Raw genomic sequence first — 6313 nt, 5'->3', positions numbered from 1 at the left:
ATTAAAAGTAAGAATGCAATAAAATACACTATTCACAAAGTAATTTTTCATATATCTCACAGTAGACCATTTCAACACCAAGAATACAACTCCGTACATTTCGAAGAAGCTATAAAATGATGAAGCAAGAAACACGAGCTGCATTTCGCCTCTCATGTAACCTTTTTGGGGCGTCGGTGGAGCGTGCAGAGGGTTCGCACTCAATATTCTACGTGTTTTATGAGTCTTTTGTATGTATGACACGTGGTGCTGCTTCGTTACGGCTTTTGTATGATCAACGTTTCGCTGTATGAACTCAGACCAGATGACCTAAAAAATTTAAAAAAAAAAAACATACGCATACACACATTTGTACCCGATCGTTTTACTTTTGTTTTATATCTGATTACAACAATATTTTCCCATTAGAGAGAGAGAGAGAGAGAGAGAGAGAGAGAGCCTTTGTTTGTCTCATATGTGTGTGTGTGTGTGTGTGTGTGTGTGCCTGTGTATGTATGTACGTAGCGTTTATTTGTAACAGCACGAGGATTAAACAAAAAGAAAAATATACGTGTATCAAACAAGCATTACGTCAGTGCTTCGTTTTTTTTTCACAACTTTTCGTTTTTTTTCCCAACACACGCAAACATTCCTGTATATGTTGTGTCTGGTACGTGAATTCGGCGCAGGGCTCTTTATCTGCAATTACCCGTGGCTTGCCAGCAATAGTAACAGCGATAGTTGTAGTAGTAGTAGTAGTAGTAGTAGTAGTAATGGCAGTGACTGTGATAAAGATAAGGCTGCCGTATTTTTTATAGTAGCCACAATTTCCATGTTGATAAGGCACACAAGAGAGGATACGTACACACACACACACACACACACGGGGAGGGGGAGAGAACGAGAGCAAGAGACACACACACACACACACACAGAGAGAGAGAGAGAGAGAGAGAGAGAGAGAGAGAGAGAGAAAATTACACCCCACTACCACAACACACTTATACCACCTCATAACACACGTTCACTTCCCTCCACCCACTCAACCAGCCACTCACCTAGCCACCCACATTCCTCCTCCAATAAGTAAAACAGCCCCAGTGAATCATAAAATAGAACCATCACTCTTACCACCTCATTCTACTTGGTCTTCATCTGAACAAGTTTTTACACATAGAAATCCAAAACAAGGCGTCGTAATCTGGAGCTATCCCGCCACTTGAATGAGGGAGTGCTGATGACTCTTGCCGTCCTTCCTCTTTTCGTCTTCCCTCTCTCGCTGTCGTGGCGGATCAGAATGTCCATTAAGAAAATTACTGAGGACATGAGACAGAACAAGACGAAGGACAATAGGACGAGGAGGAGGAGGAGGAGCAGGAGGAGGACAGGGAAGAGGAGGTGGAGGTGGAGAAGGAGGAGGACAAGGAGGTGGTGGTGGTGGAGGTGGAGGAGGAGGAAACAGAAGATGAGAGGTGGACACTTCTGGGAATATTAGCAGAGAGAGAGAGAGAGAGAGAGAGAGAGAGAGAGAGAGAGAGAGAGAGAGAGAGAGAGAGAGAGAGAGAGAGAGAGAGACCATGAATTACACCTCAAATCTGTAATCATTAACCTTTTTATAATTACAAAAAAGAAAAATGTAACGGAACACAAGAAATAAAAAAGACAAACTAGAAAATAAAAATGAAACGAGTAAAGAAATATGAGAAGAGGGAAAAAGGAAGACAGTATAATAAAGAATGCAAAACAGCAGCTGGAACAGTAGTAGCAGTCTTCCAATTGCATAACTTTAAACCAGCGGAGGAGCGGAGAGGAGAGAGACGCAGAAGGAGACGACGGAGGGAAGAGGAGGAGGTTGACGAGACTGAGCGAGTAAGAGAAGGGAGAGAAGAAAGAGAGTGAAGACTGAAAGAGTGAGGGAAGGGAAGAATTCTTGGAGAGAGGCAGAAAAAAGTGAAGAAGGGAAAGGAATGAAGACTGAGGGAGTGAAGGAAGAGAAGAATACTTGAAGGAGAGAAGCAGGAAAAAAGGAAAGGGAAGGGAATGAAGACTGAAAGAGTAGAAGGAAGAAAAGAACACTTGAAAGAGAGAAGAAGAAGCAGAAAATAATGAAGAAAGAAATTGAATGAAGACTGAGAGAGTGAAGGAAGGGAAGAATACTTGAAAGAGAGAAGATGAGGCAGAAAGAAGTAAGAAGGAAAATGAATAAAGACTGAAAGATTGAAAGAAGGGAAAAATACTTGAGATCGTGAAGGACAGACGAAAAGGAGGCAGAGAAATTGAAGGAAAAAAAAGGAGAGAGACAACGAATGATGAGAAGAACAACAAGCTTAATGAGTGGGGAACGAAGGAAAGGAGACTAAAAAAAAGTTAAGAAAAGGGAGGGAAAGAGTAAACGAGAGAAAAGAAGGAAATAAGACTGAGCGAATAAGAGAAAGACAGAAAACAAGATTAAAGAAGTGAGGGAAAGGAGGAAATGAGACGAAACGAGTGAAGGAATGGAATAATGAAAAAAAATGAACGAGTGAGAGAAAGGAAGGAAAGAAAACCAAGAGAACTGATGAGAGAAAAGGAAGATTGAGTAAGTAAGGAGGAAAGGTAGAGGAGTGAGTGGCTGGAGGGAGTCTTAGCGGCTGCGGCAGTGGTGGTGGTGGTGGTGGTGGTGGTGGTGGTAGTAGGGGTCGTGGTGGTGAAGGAGGCCAGAAGGGGGGAAGGAAAAGGAACACAGCAAGTACGAAACTCCCTCAGGAAAAGCAAAACCTTCACTGAGGAAGATGGAAGTGTGTATTTGTAACAAGAGGACGAGGCTCATCAAGAGAGAGAGAGAGAGAGAGAGAGAGAGAGAGAGAGAGAGAAGGGGGGCGGAAGGGACTTAGATAACACACACATACACATCCTGACAACATTACTAGACTGTTTTCCCTTTATATGACAGTATTTTCTCTTTCACCCACTCACCTATCTCTTACACACACACACACACACACACACACACACACACACACACACACACACACACACACACACACACACACACACACCATTACCCCACCCAGTTACCATTCCCCTTCATCCCATTGGGCGCATTCCATCCCTCCATTCACACTGTTTCCCTACCCATCCCTCCCCACCCCATCACACCCCACCATCCCTGCATCACCCCACCTCTACCCATACACGAGTCACTGCCACTTTCACCCTGTTAACCTTCGCCCCTCACCACCCCGTTCCCTCAGGCTTACTCTCCCTCTCTCCCTTATCTCCTCCCTCTCTCTCTCTCCCTCTCTCCCTCCCTCAGGTCTCGTCCATTGATCTCTATGCTTGCGTGAGACCAATTGCCGAGGTACACTCTGCCCCACATGTTGCACCCGTCCCTCACGCCATGCTGCGCTTACTCTCACTCGTCTGTGCCCATATTCTGAAGCTCTTCTACGCCTCAGCTCAGTTGTTTTTCAGAGGCTCCGGGGTCCTTGTTCAGAAATGCTTTGCTCTCTCACCACGACTATTTTCAAAGGTCACAGAAATGATTAGCGGAGTTTTTAAGAGTGGTTTTTTTTTCAGTTGATAGTGTAGAATTCTTGTCACTCTGCCTCTAGATCCGTAAAAGCACCTTAAAAACTCGTGTGGATTGAGACATGGCCCTTTGAAATAGTGGAGGGGAAGCATATAAGTGTTTGAGAATACGAGCCCATATGAAGTTAAACTGTTTTTTTCTAGCTTTTTTTTCGGTTCCAGGGATAGATTAACAATATTTTTGCGTTATTGGTTGGTTTAATAGTCGTGTGTAGTTAGTTAATATTCTCTGTGGCCTTTGAAAAATAGTGGCTCTTTTGGTTTTTCTGTACTACTTTCAATAGGCTCTAGTTGAAGTTCCTCGGGTTTTGAGGATGTTTTTACGGCTCTAGCGACAGATTAACAAGATTTCTACATTCCCAGGAGTGAAACAGTCTTGAAAACTCAGCAAATTTTTCCGTAGTTTTTGAAAATAGTCGTTGTAATACGGCAAAGCGTTTCAGAATACATGACTCTACACAAGATTATCTGCTTCATTCATTCTATTTTCTTTTTCTTTTTTTTTTTTACTTCTTTGCTTCCTGTTAATAATCTCTGCGTTTTCCTGCCTTGCGTTATCGTCTTCTTTCATTCCATTCGCATTCACGTCTTGCCTCTCTTCCCCAGTGTTCTGCCTACCCCTGGGGACCCGCGTGACTGCCGGGGCGAGGCACATAATGTCTCTCCTTGTACAGCATGACAAGGGCGATTATTTGACCTTGCATGCTCGAGCCTCACAATGTATTACAATTTATTTTTTTTAGTTTTCTCTCTCTCCTTCAGCTTTCTGTGTTGGCTATAGCAATTTTTTTTTTTCACGAGGATGTAGAAAAAAAAATCTTTAAACTCATGTTCATTTTTAACCTCTTCAACACTGTGACACATTTTTATCTTGGGATTTGTGTACGATTAGACCATTTCATTGACATTAGGAAGTGTCTATGGAGGTGAGTCTTCACTATTTTAATTCCCCACATGAGTTTCTGAAGCTGTATAAAATCACCAAAGAGTAAGCAGAATGAATATGGAGACGCGTCATGGTACTGAAGGAGTTAATATCAGAGCACACTTAATTTCTTCCGTCAGAGTGAACACAAGTGAGTGGATCAGAAGGAGTAAAGGGGAGGGGCTTGTTGAAAACAGCCAATAGGGCGAGTGGTGGTGGCTGAGCTTACACGCCACGATAATGTTAAGCAGGAAACCACTGATGATAAATGTACTAAGAAGAAAGCAGCAGCAGCAGTAGTAGTAGTAGTAGTAGTAGTAGTCGTAGCTTTAGGAAGAGGAGGAGGAGGAAGGTAGGAAGAGAAAAAGGAGAAAGTGGAGGAGGAGGGGGAAGAGGAGGAGGAGGAGGAGGAAAAAGAAGAGGAAGAGGAAGAGGAAGAGGAGGAGAAGGAGAAGGAGGAAGAGGAGGAGGAGGAGGAGGAGGAGGAGGAGGAGGAGGAGGAGGAGGAGGAGCTGGAGCTGGAGGAAGAGGAGGAGAATAAAGAACAAAAAAATACGAAAAAGAGCAAAAAGAGAAAAATAATAAAGAATCTAAAAGTGGAACTGGAGGAGAAATGCAGGAGGAGTGGAAGGAAGAGAGAGAGAGAGAGAGAGAGAGAGAGAGAGAGAGAGAGAGAGAGAAATAAATGGAGGAGAGAGAGAAAAAATAAATAAAACTGGAGCAGGAGAAAGAAAAAATACTGTTGCTTCTACTCAGCTTACGTGTCATATTTCACACACACACACACACACACACACACACACACACACACACACACACACACACACACACACACACACACACACACACACACACACACAGAAGTTGATAGGAATGGAAATGAGCGAATTACTGTGACGAAAATGAAATCCTCTACGCCATTATAACTTAAATGAGGCGCAGCAGAGGCATCACAATTATTATCTTCATACGCAGTCATAAAACACACACCAGGCGAGGCTTTCATACATATACGTGTAGATCAGACGTATATTTACCTCCACGTGAGTGTATGTGTGTCAAATGGCTTCGTTTGGCGTGACAGGATGTGTGAGTTGATTAAAGCCTCATTATATTTCACCATTTATTTTATGTGTTAGTTTTGCCGGTAAGGAAGTCGTATATAAGAGAGAGAGAGAGTGACGCACATTGGGAATAATAGAATGAAACTAGTAGGAATTTCAGCGTTATTCGTACTCTTTATCACCTTTATTCACCACTACTGTCACTACCTCCCCCCACCACCACCACCACCATCACTACTGCCTCTATTTACCTGAAAACTTTGCTGACGAAGGGGATAAAATCTTACCCCGCGAAAAAGGTTCTTCCCAAAAATGCGTGAAGGTTAGTATGGAAAAGCGATTCTCTGATAGGAAGGACTAAGACTGCGCAGAGGGTATTGGTTATTGTGAGATTGTCGAGTCATCGTCTTCATCACACACACACACACACACACACACACACACACACACACACACACACACACACACACACACACACACACACACACACACACACACATGGAAAGAAAGAAAGGGAAAAAGTAAATTTAAGATTCGAATGGGTTGGACTTTTAAATCGTGTGTGTGTGTGTGAGAGAGAGAGAGAGAGAGAGAGAGAGAGAGAGAGAGAGAGAGAGAGAGAGAGAGAGAGAGAGAGAGGAAGGAGGATGAAGAGGTTATGTAACAATTTAAGTTCTTTCGTAGATTATAACACCCTGAGAGAGAGAGAGAGAGAGAGAGAGAGAGAGAGAGAGAGAGAGAGAGAGAGAGAGAAAGGAAGGAAGATGAAGAGGTT

This window comes from Portunus trituberculatus, chromosome 20 (genome assembly GCF_017591435.1).
Source record: "Portunus trituberculatus isolate SZX2019 chromosome 20, ASM1759143v1, whole genome shotgun sequence".
NCBI lineage: Eukaryota > Metazoa > Arthropoda > Malacostraca > Decapoda > Portunidae > Portunus > Portunus trituberculatus.
Note: the sequence above shows the minus strand (reverse complement) of the source record.